We start from the raw sequence: 12,244 nt of genomic DNA on the forward strand, positions 1-12,244 counted from the left end.
GACCCATCCTGGTGACAGTAGCCTTTGCTGCTCCGCCTGGAGATTGTCCCATCCTGGTCACAGTAGCCTCTGCTGCTCAGCCAGGAGATTGTCCCATCCTGGCCACAGTAGCCTCTGCTGCTCAGCCTGGAGATTGTCCCATCCTGGTCACAGTAGCCTCTGCTGCTCAGCCTGAAGAGGGACCCATCCTGGCAGAGCCGGGACAATATCCTCCAGCAACCAAGGCTGAGACACCAAAGTGCGCCCCTCCATCCCTGCCACCCCAGCTGTCACACACTGATTGCTATTAGACTAAGAGGCGCCACAAGGCCCACAACCTCCCCAACACCTTAATATCTGGTTATCTGGCTTGCAGTCACTGCCATGTATCCCCTTTTCTTATTTATTTCTGCTTCAAACACAATTAGGAATGACAGCTGAATGAATTCTGCGCCCCCTTCTACACTGCGCCCTGAGGCTGGAGCCTCTCCAGCCTATGCCTCGGCCCGGCCCTGCATCCTGGTCAGTAACTTGGCCTTAAGGGCTGGTTCAGCTGCCTTTTGCTTAAAGTGCTTTTTGTGCAAGTGAGCAGAAAAGACGGGAAATGAGGCGGTTGAGCGCAGTGTTTGTGTGAAGGATGGTAAACGATCATGCCAGTGGCTGTCCGTTCACTTGAATGGACAGCGCTTAAACGACGAGGGTCGTGGCCATCGTCTACTACTGTGAGACCATCCATGTGAACCAGCCCTGAACACATACAACTGCTTGTGTTTGCACATCGCAATCGGTCAGCATTTTGCTAGCGTTTTGCACAGGGATTTCCACTGCTTTTAGAAGCAGTTCTTTGTTTCTTTTTCTTACGTTTGCAGTGAGATTGCGGTTTGCAAATTTTTAAACACTTTTTTAGGTGGTTTAGGCAGTTAAATTGCTGCAAAATTCACTTTTCTACAGCGATTGCGAAGCGACTCTGCAGCATTCGTATCTTTTGTGTTGGAACTCAAATGCTCTGAAAATGCTTCAGCGACCCGCGGTTGCGATTTCCCTAATTGCAATCCCTCCAGAGGGTTTGCGTTCATTGACTTTCTTTAGCCTAGAAACTTCATTCCAAAGTGCGGCTAAATCTCTCTACTGGGCCATAGCTCTTAGGGCTGGTGTACACCTAAATGCACTTGCGTAATGGCGAACACTCAGAGTTTTTAGAAGTGATTTTTCTAAGCGATTCTAGGATTCTATTGATTTTTGGAGCGTTTTGGTGTAGCAATTTTTTATACAGTAGAGGTGCAAATGCAAAGCTTTTGTAAAAAAAAAAAAAGTGCTTGGAAAATCGCCCTGTTCGGCCTTGTTCACATTGCGTTGCGCTTGCGCTATTGCCCGCGCTATTGCCCACGCTGAGCAATTATTTATTTTTCTTCTAATCGCTTTGCTCTGCATGTTATAAGCGCTTTTGTAAGCGCTTTAGCAGAACAATTATTTAAACCACTTCCTGACTTCAGTTAGGAAGTGATTACTTTGCCCCCGGAAATGAATAAATACAATATATTTATTCATTAAATTGCTAGGGAAATCGCTATACAAAGCGCTTTCTCAAGCACTTTGCGATTTCCCTATACCTTCCATTCAGGGCAAATCTCCCTGAGGCTCCCTGCATACTGCAAATCCGTTTCCGATTCAGATTTTCAATTCCGATTTTCCCTGAATACATTCAACAGAAAAACGGATCAAAAAAATGCAGTGTGCAGTAAAGATTAAAAATCGAAATCAGAATCGGATGTAAAAACCGATTAAAAAGCGGAATCTGAATCGGAATCGCATGCAGTGTGCAAGGAGCCTTCAAATGGTCCTTACATCGCTTTTGTCAGCAACAAGCAAACGGAATGCATGAGAACTATCTCATTGGAAAGCATAGGGTAAGAGCTTTTAGGGCGATTTGTACAAAAAAAAACCCACCTCTAGTGTGAACTAGCCCTTCTAGCGCTTTTAGGCTCCCTGCACACTGCAAATCCGATTTGCGATTCCGATTTGCGATTCCAATTTTCCCTGAATGCTATCAACAGCAAAAACGCAGCATGCAGTAACGATTAAAAATTGGAATTGCATGCAGTGTGATGGGAGCCTTAGGCTTCTTGCACACTACATGCGATTCCGATTTTTTTTTTTTTTTATACGTCCGATTTTGGATTCCAAATAGAAATCTAAGCAGCATGCAGTACGTTTTTTAATCAGAATCCAAAATCAGATCAGAAAAAAAAAATCGGGAGTCGCATGTAGTGTGCAAGAGACCTTACAGTGATTTTCCACTTTCCTATACTTAACATTGAAGCTGAATCGCCTCAGAAATGCTGCAGAACCCGCGTTTGTGTCTGGAAAAAAAATCACATCGCTCTGGTATGTTCCATCCCATTCAAATACATTAGCCAAGCGCTTTTCAAAAGCGCTCGGAAGCGCACTAGGTGGGCCCTGGCTGCAGCTCATCTCTCCACATTCTATACTTTGCCCATTCTTACCCTCCTAAATGCTGCCACCTGTCTCCCCATCCTCACTAGTGCTTTCTATTTTCAGCCTCTGCCCATCTGCCACTACCGCCGCATTTCACTAAAGCTTTACCACATTCGGTAATGCAGAAAACAGCTGATTTTACCGATCACCTTGTCAAATGCCAATTCACTAAACCTATTTCACTCTCAAGTATATGCACCCAAAAGTAAAATTACTGACTACTGAGGTAAATTATCGACTTGTACAGTAAATACCTCAAGAAATGTCAAGAAATTGCAATTCACAAAGATTGAAGCATTTAGTAAATAAAGTAAAAGGGTTCAGTATTTACCTCCAGCTCTGAACAGCCGGTAACTCTCTCCATGCGGTAACATTGTCAGGCAGCCAATAGGGAGAGCCACACAGCCCTGCTTATCACTCCATTTGATCTGATACTCTGGAGGGCCTGACTTCAGAATGGCATAGAAGGAGATGGAGACATTTAGAGGACAACTGAAGTGACAACCAGATAGAGGCTGCCATATTTATTTACTTTTAAACAGTACCAGTTGCTTAGCAGTCCTGCTGATCTATTTGGCTGCAGTAGTGTCTGCATCACACACCTGAAACAAGCATGCAGCTAATCTTGTCAGATCTAACAATAATGTCAGAAACCCCTGATCTGCTGCATGCTTGTTCAGACTTTATATGGCTAAAAGAAGAGGCAGAGGATCAACAGGATAGCCAGGCAACTGGTATTGCTTAAAGGGAACCTGTACTGAATAAAATTATTTAAAATAAACAAACGAGGTAACTTCAAATGAACATTAAATAGTTACCTTGCCATCAGTTCCTCTCAGAAGCTCACCATTTTCTTCTGACAATAATCCCTTCCAGTTCTGACAACATTTTGTCAGAACTGAAATATATCAGTTGCTGTCAGTTATAGCTGAGTGGACAACTGATGTGCCCGGTAATGTCCATGTTTCCCTATGGCTCAACTGGGCGATGTTACAGTTTAACAGTGTGCTGACCAGAAAGCTGTTATGGGTAATGGCCATTTTCAAAATGTAGGATGGAAAATTCCCTTGATCACAGTGGACAAACAGGTTGCGAGAGAGGAAAAAGAGATTGATGAGTAGACTACATGGGAGAGGAGTATGACCTGTGTATGTTTATTTTGACTTAATTTTCAGTTCAGGTTTTCTTTAAAAGGATATCCGCCATATCCCTCTTGCTCCAGTTGTCCTTTAAAAAGGCTTTTCTGTATCCCTTTAGATGTGCATATATATATATATATATATATATATATATATATATATATATATATATATATATATATATATAAAAGAAGAGCTCCCTCTAGTGCAGGGGTCTCAAACTCAATTTACCTGGGGGCCGCAGGAGGCAAAGTCAGGATGAGGCTGGGCCGCATAAGGGAATCAATCAATCAGCAGCTCCCGCACTGATTGAGCGGCATCGCCGCCTCTGCCCACCCCCTCACTCTTCCTTCACAGAGAGGGGCGGGCAGAGGCGGCGATGCGCCGCGATTGACGTCAGGAGGGGCAGAGCTGAAGCTGAAAGCTCTGCCCCTTCCAGGAAATGCCGGCGGATTGCCCCCCCGGGCGATTTGGGGTCTCTGCAGCCCTCGTTTAGCGGCGGGGATGCGGCGGATTACTTGGGTGCACTGAAGCGAACTATAAGTAAGCTTTTACCGGCGAGGGCCACAAAATATTGTATCGAGGGCCGCAAATGACCCGCGGGCCATGAGTTTGAGACCCCTGCTCTAGTGGCTGCAGCACATTTAAAGGGATGCTGGGGATGCACTGACTGGTCAGTTAAACCCCGACTCATGCAGCAGCAACACCACCTGTGGGAAGACTCCCAGCTTCCTGCCTGACCTGCTCCACAACCAGAGCCGGGACAAGGTCCTCCAGCACCCAAGGCTGAGACACCAAAGTGCGCCCCTCCATCCCGCCCAGCCGTCACACACTGATTGCTATTAGACTAAGAAGCGCCCCAGGACCTCCAACCTTAACCTCTAGTTATCGGGCTTTCTGACTCTGCCATGTATCCCCTTTTCTTATTTCTCTCTGTTTCAAACACAATAGGGGAATGATAACTGGGTGAGTTGTAAGCCCCCTCCTACACTGCCCCCTGAGGCAGGAGCCTCTCTCTGCCTCGGCCCGGCCCTGTCCACAGCTGGTGACACCAAGCAGGGTTTTAGTGAATTAAAGCAAGCTTTTTCCGTACATTACCAAACTTCTACTGCATGTGGGAAATCTTAGTGAATTGGAAAAAAAATAAAAAAAATACCAAATGCTGCATTTTACCAACCTAAATTATTTCACAGGATTACCTTTAGGCTTCTTGCACACCAAGACGTTGCATTAGGTGCTACGTTAAGGTCGCATAACGTGCACCTAACACAACGTATGCTGCTGCAAGAGCCGACGGTAGAGTGAGCCGCGTTAGGCGGCTCGAGTCCTATAATGTCTCCCAGAGTGGCGCTGATTGGCCAGCGGGACCACGTGATGCGGAGCGAGACACTCTGCATCACGTGGTCCCGCCGGCCAATCAGCGCCCGCCAGTGCAGTGAATATTAAGTAGCCATGTGCGCGGCTACTGTAGCTGGCTCTCCCCGCCTCCTCTCCGCCCCCCACTGCGCATGTGCAAACAGTCTAACGCGGCTATAGCCGCTCCAACGCCGTAGCATGCTGCACTTTGCACAGAACGTGCAGCGTTACATGTAACGCAACGTGGGCTGTGTGAACAGCCCACTTGTGTTACATTGCTGTGCGTTGGGGGAGCGTTACAGGCGCACTAACGTGCGCCTGTAACGTCTTGGTGTGTAAGCAGCCTTAGTGAATTGAGGCCCATGTCTTTGCTCCAGCCTAGTCATTGAGTGCTTGGTGTACTCTGCAGAGTGCTGCAACCCATCTTGGCCCATCTACCACTACTGTACAGTTCACTGAACATCCCTGTTTGATGCTGGGCATACACGGTTCATTTCTGCCGCTCGATTTTCCGCTCAATTCTGCAGTTGATTCTCTTATATTCCGCAAATTTTTCTTATCTTGGATGGAACCGGCAGAACAAGGTCAATGTTTTCTCCTTTGCCCCACCTCCTGCATCATCCCCCATGCCATTGGCCCTCCTCCTTCCCCCTGCATAGTAACAGAACATGTTGATAGCCTATACCAGTGAAGGCTAACCTTGGCACTCCAGCTGTGGTGGAACTACAAGTCCCATGAGGCATTGCAATACGCTGACAGCTCTAAGCATAACTCGGGGAGGCAGAGGCATGATGGGATTTGTAGTATTATCACAGCTGGAGTGCCAAGGTTAGCCATCACTGGCCTATACTATAGGTCTGCACAGCCTCGTCCCAAAACTGTCTGTCGCCCTGGCAGAGATGGATTAACATGTAATGGGGATCTAGGCAAAGTAGTAGATTTGGGGCCCCATTGCCATCTTTTTGGTAAGCTGAAGTATAGAGAGGTCAGAAAAGGTGGGCCCCTTAACACCCACTGGGTCCCAGGTACCTGCCTAGTTTGCCTGGTGGAAGATCCTGCTCTGTGCCCGAGGCATTGAATCTCTTTGTCAGGTGTTCAACACTTAACGGAAATGCGCTCAGTATATACGAGTGAGTGACGGCCTTTCGCTCAGAGTGACACCCACGGCACATGACCCCATAAAGTCCCAACACATGGAGCTAGGGCGGCATTCATAATATCTACCTTGAATAATGACACCAAAGAATGAACCATCATTTTGTGGTGCAGATACATTATTATTACACATTAATGTCAGATAGACGGATTGCAATTTAGCGAAAATGATAGTTTCATTTGGTTGATTTTCATGTCAGGTTTTCTGGGTAGACACCGTGTGTGTATTTCCCTGTGCTGTGACTATATGGGGTTCTGTCCATCGCCAGGTGCTCTGAATCAGGGCTTGTGCACACCGAGCGGCTTTTTCCGCGTTTTCAGATCCGCTTGCGGCTGCGGATCTGCTTGGTCAATGTATCTCAATGGGGTGGTGCACACCAGAGCGGCAGGCGTTTTGCAGAAACGAAAAATGCCTGGGTGAGGCATTTTTTGGATTTCGGATGCGTTTCTGCCCCAATGTTAAAGGATACCACAACTGAAATGTGACATAATGAGATAGACATGGGTATGTACAGCGCCTAGCACACAAATAACTATGCTGTGTTCCTTTTTTTCTTTCTCTGCCTGAAAGAGGTAAATATCAGGTTTGTAAGTGGCTGACTCAGTCCTGACTCAGACAGGAAGTGACTACAGTGTGACCCTCACTGATAAGAAATTCCAACTATAACACACTTTCCTAGCAGAAAATGGCTTCTGAGAGCAAGAAAGAGGTAAAACGGGGGAATTTCTTATCAGTGAGGGTCACACTGTAGTCACTTCCTGTCTGAGTCAGGACTGAGTCAGCCACTTACATACCTGATATTTACCTCTTTCAGGCAGAGAAAGAAAAAAAGGAACACAGCATAGTTATTTGTGTGCTAGGCGCTGTACATACACATGTCTATCTCATTATGCCACATGTCAGTTGTGGTATCGTATAGGAAAAACGCAAACCGCTCTGAAAAACGCTTGTTCAGAGCGGTTTTGCAGGCGTTTTTGTTACAGAAGCTGTTCAGTAACAGCTTTACTGTAACAATATATGAAATCTACTATACTAAAAAACCGCAGCAGCAATCCGCAAAACGCTAGCAAAGCGCCTCATAAAAATAAAAAAAAGCGTTTAAAAATCTGCTAGCGTTTTGCGGATCTGCTAGCGGGTTTTGGTGTGCACCAGCCCTCAGAGGGTGTGGCTCACTTGTATGTACTGAGCACATTACTAGGTAAGGTTGTACACCTGACGAAGGGTGAGGAAGACCTGAAACTGGCTGTACTGATACATACAGAATAACACAGGGGAAGTGGTACTGTGCAGCATCTATACATACAGAATGACACAGGGGAAGTGGTGCTGTGCAGCATCTATACATACAGAATTACACAGGAGAAGTGGCACTGTGCAGCATCTATACATACAGCATTACACAGGGGAAGTGGTACTGTGCAGCATCTATACATACAGAATTACACAGGGGAAGTGGTACTGTGCAGCATCTATACATACAGAATTACACAGGGGAAGTGGTACTGTGCAGCATCTATACATACAGCATTACACAGGGGAAGTGGTACTGTGCAGCATCTATACATACAGAATTACACAGGGGAAGTGGTACTGTGCAGCATCTATACATACAGAATTACACAGGGGAAGTGGTACTGTGCAGCATCTATACATACAGAATTACACAGGAGAAGTGGTACTGTGCAGCCTCTATACATACAGCATTACACAGGGGAAGTGGTACTGTGCAGCATCTATACATACAGAATTACACAGCGGAAGTGGTACTGTGCAGCATCTATACATACAGAATTACACAGGTGAAGTGGTAATGTGCAGCATCTATACATACAGAATTACACAGGGGAAGTGGTACTGTGCAGCCTCTATACATACAGAATTACACAGGGGAAGTGGTACTGTGCAGCATCTATACATACAGAATTACACGGCGGAAGTGGTACTGTGCAGCATCTATACATACAGAATGACACAGGGGAAGTGGTACTGTGCAGCATCTATACATACAGAATTACACAAGGGAAGTGGTACTGTGCAGCATCTATACATACAGCATTACACAGGGGAAGTGGTACTGTGCAGCAGCTATACATACAGCATTACACAGAGGAAGTGGTACTGTGCAGCATCTATACATACAGAGTTACACAGGGGAAGTGGTACTGTGCAGCATCTATACATACAGAATGACACAGGGGAAGTGGTACTGTGCAGCATCTATACATACAGCATTACACAGGGGAAGTGGTACTGTGCAGCAGCTATACATACAGCATTACACAGGGGAAGTGGTACTGTGCAGTATCTATACATACAGAGTTACACAGGGGAAGTGGTACTGTGCAGCATCTATACATACAGAATTACACAGGGGAAGTGGTACTGTGCAGCCTCTATACATACAGAATAACACAGGGGAAGTGGTACTGTGCAGCATCTGTACATACAGAGTTACACAGGGGAAGTGGAACTGTGCAGCATCTATACATACAGAATCACACAGGGGAAGTGGTACTGTGCAGCATCTATACATACAGGATTACACAGGGGAAGTGGTACTGTGCAGCATCTATACATACAGAATCACACAGGGGAAGTGGTACTGTGCAGCATCTATACATACAGAATCACACAGGGGAAGTGGTACTGTGCAGCCTCTATACATACAGAATCACACAGGGTAAGTGGTACTGTGCAGCATCTATACATACAGAATTACACAGGGGAAGTGGTACTGTGCAGCATCTATACATACAGAATTACACAGGGGAAGTGGTACTGTGCAGCATCTATACATAGAGAATTACACAGGGGAAGTGGTACTGTGCAGCATCTATACATACAGAATCACACAGGGGAAGTGGTACTGTGCAGCATCTATACATACAGAATCACACAGAGGAAGTGGTACTGTGCAGCATCTATACATACAGAATTACACAGGGGAAGTGGTACTGTGCAGCCTCTATATATACAGAATTACACAGGGGAAGTGGTACTGTGCAGCATCTATACATACAGAATAACACAGGGGAAGTGGTACTATGCAGCATCTATACATACAGCATTACACAGGGGAAGTGGTACTGTGCAGCATCTATACATACAGAATTACACAGGGGAAGTGGTACTGTGCAGCATCTATACATACAGAATAACACAGGGGAAGTGGTACTGTGCAGCCTCTATACATACAGAATTACACAGGGGAAGTGGTACTGTGCAGCATCTATACATACAGAATCCCACAGAGGAAGTGGTACTGTGCAGCATCTATACATACAGAATCCCACAGAGGAAGTGGTACTGTGCAGCATCTATACATACAGAATTACACAGGAGAAGTGGTACTGTGCAGCATCTATACATACAGCATTACACAGGAGAAGTGGTACTGTGCAGCATCTATACATACAAAATTACACAGGGGAAGTGGTACTGTGCGGCATCTATACATACAGAATCACACAGGGGAAGTGGTACTGTGCAGCATCTATACATACAGAATTACACAGGGGGAGTGGTACTGTGCAGCATCTATACATACAGAATTACACAGGGGAAGTGGTACTGTGCAGCATCTATACATACAGAATCACACAGGGGAAGTGGTACTGTGCAGCCTCTATACATACAGAATTACACAGGGGAAGTGGTACTGTGCAGCATCTTTACATACAGCATTACACAGAGGAAGTGGTACTGTGTAGCAGCTATACATACAGCATTACACAGGGGAAGTGGTACTGTGCAGCATCTATACATACAGAGTTACACAGGGGAAGTGGTACTGTGCAGCATCTATACATACAGAATGACACAGGGGAAGTGGTACTGTGCAGCATCTATACATACAGCATTACACAGGGGAAGTGGTACTGTGCAGCAGCTATACATACAGCATTACACAGGGGAAGTGGTACTGTGCAGCATCTATACATACAGAGTTACACAGGGGAAGTGGTACTGTGCAGCATCTATACATACAGAGTTACACAGGGGAAGTGGAACTGTGCAGCATCTATACATACAGAATCACACAGGGGAAGTGGTACTGTGCAGCATCTATACATACAGGATTACACAGGGGAAGTGGTACTGTGCAGCATCTATACATACAGAATCACACAGGGGAAGTGGTACTGTGCAGCATCTATACATACAGAATCACACAGGGGAAGTGGTACTGTGCAGCCTCTATACATACAGAATTACACAGGGGAAGTGGTACTGTGCAGCCTCTATACATACAGAATTACACAGGGGAAGTGGTACTGTGCAGCATCTATACATACAGAATTACACAGGGGAAGTGGTACTGTGCGGCAACTATACATACAGAATTACACAGGGGAAGTGGTACTGTGCAGCATCTATACATACAGAATTACACAGGGGAAGTGGTACTGTGCAGCCTCTATACATACAGAATGACACAGGGGAAGTGGTACTGTGCAGCATCTATACATACAGAGTTACACGGGGGAAGTGGTACTGTGCAGCATCTATACATACAGAGTTACACGGGGGAAGTGGTACTGTGCAGCATCTATACATACAGAATTACACAGGGGAAGTGGTACTGTGCAGCATCTATACATACAGAATTACACGGGGAAGTGGTACTGTGCAGCATCTATACATACAGAATGACACAGGGGAAGTGGTACTGTGCAGCATCTGTACATACAGAATTACACAGGGGAAGTGGTACTGTGCAGCATCTATACATACAGAATTACACGGGGGAAGTGGTACTGTGCAGCATCTATACATACAGAATTACACAGGGGAAGTGATACTGTGCAGCATCTATACATACAGAATTACACAGGGGAAGTGGTACTGTGCAGCCTCTATACATACAGAATTGCACAGGGGAAGTGGTACTGTGCAGCATCTAAACATACAGAATTACACAGGGGAAGTGGTACTGTGCAGCCTCTATACATACAGAATTACACAGGGGAAGTGGTACTGTGCAGCATCTATACATACAGAATTACACAGGGGAAGTGGTACTGTGCAGCAGCTATACATACAGAATTACACAGGGGAAGTGGTACTGTGCAGCATCTATACATACAGAATTACATGGGGAAGTGGTACTGTGCAGCATCTATACATACAGAATCACACAGGGGAAGTGGTACTGTGCAGCATCTATACATACAGAATGACACAGGGGAAGTGGTACTGTGCAGCATCTATACATACAGAATTACACAGGGGAAGTGGTACTGTGCAGCATCTATACATACAGAATGACACAGGGGAAGTGGTACTGTGCAGCATCTGTACATACAGAATTACACAGGGGAAGTGGTACTGTGCAGCATCTATACATACAGAATTACACAGGGGAAGTGGTACTGTGCAGCATCTATACATACAGAATTACACAGGGGAAGTGATACTGTGCAGCATCTATACATACAGAATTACACAGGGGAAGTGGTACTGTGCAGCCTCTATACATACAGAATTGCACAGGGGAAGTAGTACTGTGCAGCATCTAAACATACAGAATTACACAGGGGAAGTGGTACTGTGCAGCCTCTATACATACAGAATTACACAGGGGAAGTGGTACTGTGCAGCATCTATACATACAGAATTACACAGGGGAAGTGGTACTGTGCAGCAGCTATACATACAGAATTACACAGGGGAAGTGGTACTGTGCAGCATCTATACATACAGAATTACATGGGGAAGTGGTACTGTGCAGCATCTATACATACAGAATCACACGGGGGAAGTGGTACTGTGCAGCATCTATACATACAGAATCACACAGGGGAAGTGGTACTGTGCAGCATCTATACATACAGAGTTACACGGGGGAAGTGGTACTGTGCAGCATCTATACATACAGAATTACACAGGGGAAGTGGTACTGCGCAGCATCTATACATACAGAATTACACAGGGGAAGTGGTACTGTGCAGCATCTATACATACAGAATAACACAGGGGAAGTAGTACTGCGCAGCATCTGTACATACAGAATTACACAGGGGGAGTGGTACTGTGCAGCCTCTATACATACAGAATTACACAGGGGAAGTGGTACTGCGCAGCATCTATACATACAGAATTACACAGGGGAAGTGGT

This window comes from Hyperolius riggenbachi, chromosome 9 (genome assembly GCF_040937935.1).
Source record: "Hyperolius riggenbachi isolate aHypRig1 chromosome 9, aHypRig1.pri, whole genome shotgun sequence".
Taxonomy (NCBI): Eukaryota; Metazoa; Chordata; class Amphibia; order Anura; family Hyperoliidae; genus Hyperolius; species Hyperolius riggenbachi.